Source organism: Macaca fascicularis, chromosome 1 (genome assembly GCF_037993035.2).
Source record: "Macaca fascicularis isolate 582-1 chromosome 1, T2T-MFA8v1.1".
In the NCBI taxonomy this organism is placed as follows: Eukaryota; Metazoa; Chordata; class Mammalia; order Primates; family Cercopithecidae; genus Macaca; species Macaca fascicularis.
Window position 1 is genome coordinate 113,878,336 of NC_088375.1, and position 10,496 is coordinate 113,888,831.

At 44.5% G+C, this 10,496-nt stretch overlaps 1 non-coding gene across 1 annotated transcript; it reads right to left on the reverse strand.

Annotated features, from left to right (window-relative positions):
• Nucleotides 1–4,770: 4,770 nt before the first annotated feature.
• TRNAQ-CUG (transfer RNA glutamine (anticodon CUG)) lies at nt 4,771–4,842 on the reverse strand. The gene has a single exon. It is a non-coding gene; the product is annotated as a tRNA-Gln (tRNA).
• Between the last annotated feature and the right edge of the window lie 5,654 nt (nt 4,843–10,496).

The following is a 10,496-nucleotide window of genomic DNA, read 5'->3' on the forward strand; positions in this document are numbered from 1 at the left end:
TGGAAGAAAAACATGTACCTATGTTAAGAGTAGTTAATTCCAGGAGGTGTGAATATGGATGACCAGTTATCTTCCCCTTTATGAATTTTTTAAATTTTTAAATGGAAAATCCTCAATGACCTGGAAGTGGAAGAACAGATTAGATATGGAAGGGGTGTGGGGCAGGTGAGAGGAAAATGTAAAGAGAAGGACAAACCCAGTTCTAGCAGGACGGTGTTTAACTTGAAGGTTTCTGGGGATCAGTTGTTGGGATAAGAATATGGGGGAGGCAGGAGAATCATGAAAATATTTAGGACAGTGTATCGCCTGTCTTATCATTCTTCCTCCTTTTGTATTTCTTCAAAAGAAATACACAGACTTACGTTTCTTTTCAAGCATGCTTACCATTTGTGTTTCTCTTTTATTAATGTAACTGCCCGGTAGGTTTATCTTGCCGATTGTCCAGGTAAGGCTTTCTGCAATAGAGAAAGAATTTAATAAATGCAGAGGTAGCTGAGGGACCAGGACAGGGGTTTATTATTACTCAAATCTGCCAAAATTCAAAGACTAGGGTTTTTTGTTTGTTTGTTTGTTTGTTTGTTTAGGATAGTCTGGCAGGCAGGGGGCTAGGGAATGGGCAAAGCTGATTGGTTGGGTTGGGGGATGAAATCACAGTGTCAGAGCTTGTTTACTGCACTGAGTCAGTCCCTGGGTGAGGGCCACAGGACCAGATGAGCCAGTTTACTGGTCTGGGTGTGCCAGCGAGTTCACCATAAGGCAAGGTCTGAAAAATAGCTTGAACACCAATCTAAAGTTTAACGCTAACAATGTTATATATAGGCACAGTTGGGGAGCTTAGGAATCATGTGGCTTCTGGCTGCATGGCTCCTGAGCCATAATTTCCAATCTCGTGCCTAATTTGTTAGCTTTGCTAAGGAGGTCTGATCCCCAAGATAGGAAGGAGTTTGTCTGGGGAAGGGGTAATCAGCTTTGTTTCAGACTTAGACTTGGAACCAAACTCCTCTTAGCCTGGCCTATGCCCAGGAATGGACAAGGGCAGCTCAGAGGTTAGAAGTAAGATGCGGTCAGTCAGGTCAGATTTCTTTCACAGTCATAGTTTTCCCATGTCAGGTTTTTCTTACTGTCATAATTTTTGCAAGGGTGATTTCGTTAGGAGCAGTATAAACACAGTGGTTCTGAGAACGTCTTCTGGAGCTAGGCTGCCTTCACTTCAAATTCCTGCTTTCAAATCCTCCTTTCCTGGCTGAGTGACCCTGGGCAGGTCACTTAACGTCTTTGTGCATCTCAGTTTTCTCATATGGAAGGTGAAAGTGATAGTGTGACCTCCGGCCTGAGGTAAGGACTAAATGAGTAAACATATGCACTCATCAACTGTGCATAACATGTGGCACTTTGTGATTCAGGCACAGTTGATAATGTGCATATGTTACTCATGTGCATGTTAGCTCTTGTATTTTGCCTGCAACACTGCACAAAGAGCAGATGTGATGAAAACCATTTGTACTGAAGTTACAGCAGTGATACTTTCCAGTGACCCTGCACCCTCCCAGGGAGACTGCAGCAAACCTCTCACCAGCAGTAACCTCCTGAACTGGGAGGTTCTAGGAAGGCCCCTCAATCTCCAGCAGGTTTGACCCTCAAGGAGCTTCAGGGAATGAGCTAGAGAAGTATTTGTATCTAGGAGGAACTGGGAGTTTATTAGCTCATCCGTACAGCTCATCCAAAGGGGAACAATGATTCAATTTCTGGCTTCAAATCTGCTCTAATAAAATTCTTATAGTTTTGACCGGGTGCAGTGGCTCATGCCTGTAATCCCCGCACTTTGGAAGGCCGAGGCGGGTGGATCACCTGAGGTCAGAAGTTCGAGACCAGCCTGGCCAACATGGTGAAACCCCATCTCTACTAAAAATACAAAAAGTAACCGGGCATGGTGGTGGGTGCCTGTAATCCCAGCACCTCCGGAGGCTGAGGCAGGAGAATCGCTTGAACCCAGGAGGCGGACGTTGCAGTGAGCTGAGATCACGTCATTGCACTCCAGCCTGGATGATAGTGCAAGACCCTGTCAAAATATATATATATTTTTTATAGTTTTATAGTGGAAGATATTTCTACATGTAGAGGAGGAAAGGTGACTTTTCCTCACCCAGCCTAGGTTCACTGCTGAGACCCTTACAGCAAAAGACAGACTAACAAGAGAAGAGCGTATGTATTTATTTAATGTACGTTTTACATGACAGGAGTGCCTTTCAAAGGAAATGAAGGCCCATGGAAACAGCTAAATCTCAGTTTTTTTTTTTTTTTTTGTTTAACAGTCAGTTTGTTGAAGAATGGATAATCATGGAGAAGTATGATAAGACATTAAGAGTATGACCTAGCAGTAACAAACTGGGGAAAACGTAGCCCGGCTTCTGTGTTCAGGCTCTTGTCTGTGTCCCTGTGTCTTCAGAATCGAGGATGCACCTTTCCTCTGGGTACAGAGAGGGCACCTCTCACATAAGTGTCTTATCATCGACTTCAGAGAAGAAGGGCGGCAGGTGGTGGGGTGACAATGACCTTCCTGCTTCTGTTGTTTACTCAAATTCCTTTAGCATAAAACATTCAATACCCCAAGATGTTGTATTTTGGAGTAGCATGTCATGAACCCCATCATGCTCATGCAACAAAACCCAGAGTCTTTGAAGAGTAATGACTACAAAATGTTTAATTTCAAAATACAAATGATGACCAAGTAGGGTGGCTCATACCTGTAGTCCCAGCAGGGAGGTGCAGGGAGGCCCAGGCAGGTGGATCACTTGAGTTCTGGAACTCGAGAGCTGCCTGGCCAATATGGCGAAACCCCATCTCTAGTAAAAATACAAAAATTAGCCCAGCATGTGGTGCACACCTGTTGTTCCAGCTACTTTCAGGGGGTGGGGAATGAGTGGGCTGAGGATCAACTGAAACAATATCATATTTACAAATGACTTTTTTTCCTATAAGGCTAGTCAAGTGAAGCAGTGGAAGTGGAGAAGGAACAATGAAACCTGTAACTGGTTGTGATCAATTATTTGTAAACAGGAATGAATTTTTATGCACTATACACTGTTGTCAAATTTACATATGCTGCAAAACTGGAGGTGAACAGCAGTGCCCCAGTCACGTTCCTACACTTATCTCTAGGGATAACAATTTTTTTTTTTTTTGAGACGGAGTCTCGCTCTGTCACCCAGGCTGGAGTGCAGTGGCCGGATCTCAGCTCACTGCAAGCTCCGCCTCCCGGGTTTATGCCATTCTCCTGCCTCAGCCTCCCCAGTAGCTGGGACTACAGGCGCCCGCCACCTCGCCCGGCTACTTTTTTTGTATTTTTAGTAGAGACGGGGTTTCACCGTGTTAGCCCGGATGGTCTGGATCTCCTGACCTCGTGATCCGCCCGTCTCGGCCTCCCAAAGTGCTGGGATTACAGGCTTGAGCCACCGCGCCCGGCCTGGGATAACAATTTTTAACGCGTGCAGCCAACCTGTACATAAATATTGTTACTCTTTGTCCAATTTTCCTCCCCAGGCCCTGCAGTCCAGCCTGCAAGGGGAAACAGAGTTTGTGTGTTTCCTTACCTTCTAGTCCACTCCAAGGAGCCAAGAAGGCGTCATCTCACCCCCCTCAACCCCGGCTCGTCCTCCAAACTGAGCCCTTCGAAGGCTGCGGTGATTTTCAGTCCTTCGTAATCGCTCTCAGTCCCAAAACATGAAAATGAGAGCGATGGTCCTGAGCGCCTGGAGCGACATCTTAGTTCGCTCCCAAGAGCCATCAGGAACCTCATTCCAAGTGCTCTGAAGAGCAGGAGAGAACATTTTTAACGCTGGTAGCGTCCTAAGGCGTCTTCTCCTTGGGGTAGGGTTCTGACGGGACGAGGGGGAGCCCCACCATCAGGGACTCGCCCCTCAGAGCTGCTCAGGCTCCTCTTCCCCGTGGTGCCGCGGGAGCTCGGCCGGGGCGGCGGAGGATCAGAACCCGCGCTCCCAGACCGTGTGCTTGAAGAGGCCGCCGGGAGGATTTCTCTTTCCGACTCAGATCTTGGGATAAAGAAATGAGATTTCCCGGAGTCAGGTTCCGAAGCTTAGTGAAACAGTGACTTTTAGGGTCCGCAATAGAGACGCAGGCGCTAAAGATTCGGCATAAAAATCTTAATATGAAGAAGTGAATAAATTAACATTTGGAATCAGATGGACCATGTGAATAAAGCAGTCCTACTCCCAAGTTAGGTCTCCAACCATCCATCCTAAGCTGAGACACAATCTCCAATGACTGAGCTAACCCCATCAAAATTTCCCACGTTACCATTTACTTACCAAAATGACAATGGGTGACATTACGAGATTTTCCGGGTGAAAGGAATCTCTGGGTCTAGGACTGAGGGGCGGCAGCCTTTTTAGTGGAGGAGACCTCTCACCCCGAGGCGGGGGAGCGGGAGGTCCGGGCCTCCGATTGCTGGGTGCCACGAGGCTCGCCCAGGAAGGGGACCCTGCAGGCTCGGTGATCCCGACTGGATGATTCGGCAATTTCCCTGTGGTCCCGGCCACTGGAAAAACCCGGCTTCTGGGACCCCGAACACCGAAGACGGAGACGAAGAGGGGACAAGGAGCGCGGGGGACATCGCGAGGCTTAGACAGCGGGAGCAGAAGGGACACGGAGGCCCGCAGCTCAGAGCTTGTGGACGTCAGTGGAATCCCCATTCCATTTAGGGAGTAAAACACGGCACTACCGTCCTAATTAAAGAGAAAGGTACACACACAAAGGTTCCACCGAGACTCGAACTCGGATCGCTGGATTCAGAGTCCAGAGTGCTCACCATTACACCATGGAACCTCACAATGCAAATTTGCTGGTGGTGTCTGAATTCCTAATAAGTGGCAATAGTTCCCACGCACCCATGTCAAGGCATTTCTATTACCCACAAGCAACACTCGAGGAAGGTGGATCAGTAGGAAGGAGCCATCCCTCTTGCTTTCTCTCTGCCCTCTCCTTTGATCGGCTCCTATGATTGCATTTGTACCTCGGAAAACGAGGCAACATCCACTGTGGGTTTAGGGCCAGAGAAGAGCCCTTGAAGCCTCGGTCATAAGAGTTTCCTGTGCCGAGGTGAAATTCCTTCCTTCCTTCCTTTCTTCCTTCCTTTTCTTTCTTTCTCTCTCTTTCTCTTTTCCTTCCTTCCTTCCTTTCTTCCTTCCTTCCTTCCTTCCTCTTTCTCCCTCCCTCCCTTCCTTCCTCCCTCACTTTTTTTTCTTTCTTCCCTTCCTTCCCTTCTTTCTTTCTCTTTCTTTCTTTCTTTCCTTCCTTCCTTCCTTCCTTCCTTCCTTCCTTCCTTCCTTCCTTCCTTCCTTCCTTCCTTCCTTTCTTTCTTTCTTTCTTTCTTTCTTTCTTTCTTTCTTTCTTTCTTTCTTTCTTTCTTTCTTTCTTTCTTTCTTTCTTTCTTTCTTTCTTTGCATTGAGATAGAGTCTCCTTTGTTACTCAGGCTGGAGTGCAGTGCAGTGGCAGTGGGCAATCTCCCCTCACTGCAACCTCCATCTGTTGGGTTCAAGTAATTGTAAACCCCAGTAGCTGGGATTACAAGCGTGGGCCACAATGCCTGGCTAAATTTTGTATATTTAGTAGAGATGAGGTTTCACCATGTTGGCCAGGCTGGTCTCAAATTCTTGACCTCAAGTGATTTGCCCACCTTGACTTCCCAAAGTACTGGGATTACAGGTGTGAGCCACCGCGCCCAGCCCGGAGATGAAATGTCTGCAAAATTTCTGTTATTTTCTTTATGCTTTCCCTCTTTTCTGTTTGCCCAAAGAGGCTAGATGATTGTCAAAACAGGATAAGGGACTTCCTGGGCGCCTTGCCCCCTTCCTCCCTGTAGTATATAATAGAAGACAGCAATCAAGTGAGATTGGGAAGCAGGGAATCCTTCATTTTCTTCTTCATATACATCTATGTTTGGTTGGTTGGTTTTAACAAAATTTTCTCACCAGAAATGGAGATTTGTTGGATTTAAAATAAATGCAATCTGCCATGTTTTATATTTCTATAAAACACTCAAACCAGGCCATACTCACCTGCTATGACTCAAAATCAACCATATACTGTCGAGGTCAGGAGGCAGAGCCCTGACATTTAAGCTCAGGGTGTTTTCTCAGAATTGGCCAAGTTGATGCCATTCCAATTTCTCAATATCTCATGATCCATTAATTGCAGTCTGTAAAAGTTTACATGTATTGTTACTGAAAGCCCAGGAGTTCGGTCTAGGCCCTACTGCTTAGCTCACAGAAAACCAATCGTTGAGACATTGAGTGTTGCCGAGGAAGAAGGATTTAATTGGGTGCTACAGCTGAGGAGCTGGGAGATGAGTCTCAAATCAATCTCCCAGATCAACTAAAGTGAGGGGTTTATTTAGCAGGGAAGAAACATAACTGTGTGTGGGAAAAGAGGAACTAGGGAAGGGTGAGGAAGCATTCATGATGAGTGAGGGGGCTGACATCTTATTGTCTGGAGGCTGTGATCTGCTGAGGTTCGGGTCTATGATGCTTTTTGAGAGGCCTGAGGGTCCTTTCCTGAGGAAGGAACTCAGATAAAACAAATGTAAGTTTCAAGCTTTAAGACCAGAAGGGTCCATTTCTATGTCCAAAAACACTGTCTATGGGACTATTGGATCGATTTCAGTCCCCACTTTCTATTTGTCAGTTCTTCAATCATGGGGAATCTGGTCATCCAGCTTCCTGGCTGTGTCATGTGGAGAAGGGGCACCCTGAGCAGCTCCACACCATGGGTGACCGCATGGCCACCCAGGAATCAAACGTTCATCTAATACTGTAGTTTCTCCTGAAACACAATCTTCCTCTCTCCAGTTCCCCATTTCCACTAAAGACAAAACACAGCAGGACCAACCTACCTGCAAAAGAAGCTTCAGTTCCGTATACTTGGCCTGATTACCCACACAAAGTGCAGCAAGAATCATTGTTCATATAGGCTCTCCTAAATGGACTTTGCTGGAACATTTCACAACGCCATTTCAGGCAAAGCCCTGGGAAAATTATCCATTCCTCCACCTGTGTCAGGTTATAAAAGAAAACAGAATCTTATTGAACTTATGCAAACAAACACATGGTCATGAGTTAAGAATATTGAGTTTACAAATTCTGGAGAAATTTGACAGAGAGAAAAATATGCCTCAAATTCTGTTTAGAGGACTATTCTACTCAATTGTTGCAGGCTATAAATAGCTCAAAAGGAAACAAGTTCTCCAGACTCTGAAGAATCAACAGTGTTTCAAACAAACAAACAAAGACCATAAAAACTTGTTTCAGTCCTCTGTTAGTCCAATCCATGCAATCATCTCCTGCTCTGCTTCATACTGGGCTAGCAATCTCTATGAACACATCAGCCTTTCTATTAGTGCCTTGGAAATTTTCTCTTTGGTTCAATGGCATGATCTCCAAGTTATCAGAAACCTGCCTCCAAGAGTCCTTTTCATGGACTTCCCCAAAGAACCAAGGCCTGGACTGTAACTGATTATAAGTAACTTTTTTAAGAAGAATCAAAGCAAAACAACAATTGTGGATGACAAAAGCCTTAAGACAGCCATAGTTATAGACACAGTTGACAAGGGAATTCTGTTGCTTTTGTGGCACCCGACAATTTAACATAATAATCGTAATTATCACTGACAGCATATCAGAACTCTAGGAATCTCATACAATCCTGGAACACACATTAACAACACATCTGTGTCATCAGAACCCAAAGGAAGTGAAGCACCACCTCAGATTTGACAATGCTTCTTGCATAATTCTAGCATAACAAATAAGCCTAAGAAGCCTAATATATCTCTCTTGGACTTCAAGAACTTAGTATCCAAAAAGTTAATTTGAGGTCCAAAAGGCTCAATATGGAAATTTTACTCTTAGAAAGTTTGCCGAAGTTTTGAAAGACTTGATATCACAAAATAGGATCACAGGTCATCTTAAAATAGTCAATCATTTAGCCAAAAGGTAAAAAAAAAAATTGTATCTATTATTAATATTACACAAACATTTTGATGAAGAGAAAACCAAATTTTACCTTTGTGTGGTGTATTAAAATGTTAAAGCTAATTGTAATAAAACCTTATACACAAATTTAATTATAATCAGTTTGACCATAAGGTAAGAGTTTCAAAAACCTTTCATGACCTTTTATACTTTTCTATGAAAGAGCAGATGAATGCTCTAGAAAACCCTGTTATTCCGATATATGGGCCTAGTTGCTGGCCTTGCATCAGGGTGCTTCTGAGTGTAATGTCTAATTTATAGAAAATCTCTGAATTTGAGAGTCCAGGGTGGGTGGATCGCTTGAACTTAGGAGTTTGAGACTAGCCTGGGCAATATGGTGAAACATTGTGTCTACCAAAAATACAAAAAAAAAAAAAAAAAAAAAAAAAGGAAGGAAAGAAAGAAAGAGGGAGGGAGGGAGAGAAGGAAGGAAGCAAGGATGGAAGGAAGGAAGGAGAGAAAAGAAAAGAGAAAGAAAAAAAAATTTCTGAACTAAAGTTCTCCCTCAAACTCCAGCCTTACAATTCTCATGTGCCCACCTCTTCTGTCTAGAGGAAGAGGGGGTACGAGATGGAAAAGGGGACATGTGGGATTGTTGGGTGTAGAGGGATTGAATGGTTTCAATTTCTGGTTCTGTCTCTCATGAAAGCAGTTGGTTTTGATTGTCATCTTCCCCAGGGTCTGAAGATGAGGCATTGATTGGTGTCAATATTCAAAATTTAGCAGGAGAAAGTGCCCTTTTCAGACCCAGGAGTCAAACCTCTGTAAGCTAATAGCACAAGGATTAGTTAACAGGACATTTGTACTGCAGAAAGTTCTATTTCTGTCTCTCACGTAACCAATAAAAACACTGTGATCTGCTGTCAAGTAGTTACTGCCTGCAGCGCTTCAAACGACCGTATTAAAGTGGTTAGGATACTCCTTGCATGGCAACATGTAGTTGCCAGCATTCTAATGACAGAACTGTGATCAAAAGCATCAAAAATGTGACAGGACCTATGCCAAACTTTTCAAAGTAAGGCAATTAAATTTTCTCTCCATCATTTAACAAAATGCTAAATGCATATATCAGTTTTGGAAATTCCGTATGAGGATAAATAATCTCATTTTATTTAAATACTAAACAACAAAACAAGAACAAAGTGAGAATAAACACACACTCATTTCTTTTCAGCTATTTTACTTATTTATTTTGAGACAGATCTTCCTCTGTCACCCAGGTTGGGGTACAGTGGCAGGATCTCAGCTCACTGTAAACTCCACCTTCGAGTCCCAGGTTCAAGGAATTCTCCTGCCTCAGCCTCCCGAGTAGCTGGAATTACAGGTGTGCACCACCATGCCCAGCTGATTTTTGTGTTTTCAGTAAAGACAGGGTCTCGCCATGTTGGCCAGGCTTCTGGCCGTGAGCTCCTGGCCTTCAGTGATCTGCCCACCTCGGCCTCTCAAAGTGCTGGAATTACAGGAATGAGCCACCACACCCAGCCTTCTTTTCAGCTATTTTAAAAGAGCATAATCACATATTTCCAAGATTGGTTTCTAGATAGAGTACTGATTACTGATTAGGTCGCTTTCACCATTAAAATCTTCAAAACAGTGCAACAATTGTACACGTTTTCTTTTCTTTTCTTTTCTTTTTTTTTTTTTTTGAGACGGAGTCTCGCTGTCACCCAGGCTGGAGTGCAGTGGCCGGATCTCAGCTCACTGCAAGCTCCGCCTCCCGGGTTCACGCCATTCTCCGGCCTCAGCCTCCCGAGTAGCCGGGACTACAGGCGCCCGCCACCTCCCCCGGCTACTTTTTTGTATTTCTTAATAGAGACGGGGTTTCACCGTGTTAGCCAGGATGGTCTCGATCTCCTGACCTCGTGATCCACCCGTCTCGGCCTCCCAAAGTGCTGGGATTACAGGCTTGAGCCACCGCGCCCGGCCACACATTTTATTTTCAAGTACACACATGACAGCCCAACTGTGATACAAGGCTTGAGATCAAAAATCACTAGAAATTCTCACAACCTTTTTTTTATTACCACTTCATCCAAGTGAATGTCACTTAATTTTAATAATGCTAAACACAACTTAAGGAGGTTGAGAGAAATCCAATCAATATAATATCCTTAAGGACAAGGCCAATCTTTCTGAACATGGAAACTTTGTATCCACATCACAGTTTTTCGTCATTAAAGGAAAGGATCTGCAACCAACTCAAACAATTGATTGAAACCACCTCACATTACTGATTGCATTGAAAGTGTACCAAACCTCAGGCCATGGGTGCCTGAGTCCTAGTGTTCCTGTGACATCCCCTTGGGGTAGCGGAACTCTACCTTTCAATGATGGGGAGTCTTGGGCAAAAGCAAGTCTCCTCCCCTTGTCCAGTATAGACAGATTTTGTGTCTAACCCTACCTCAGCAGTTGGCCTACCCCTGGGGCCAAGGGTTGGACAACATCAGTGG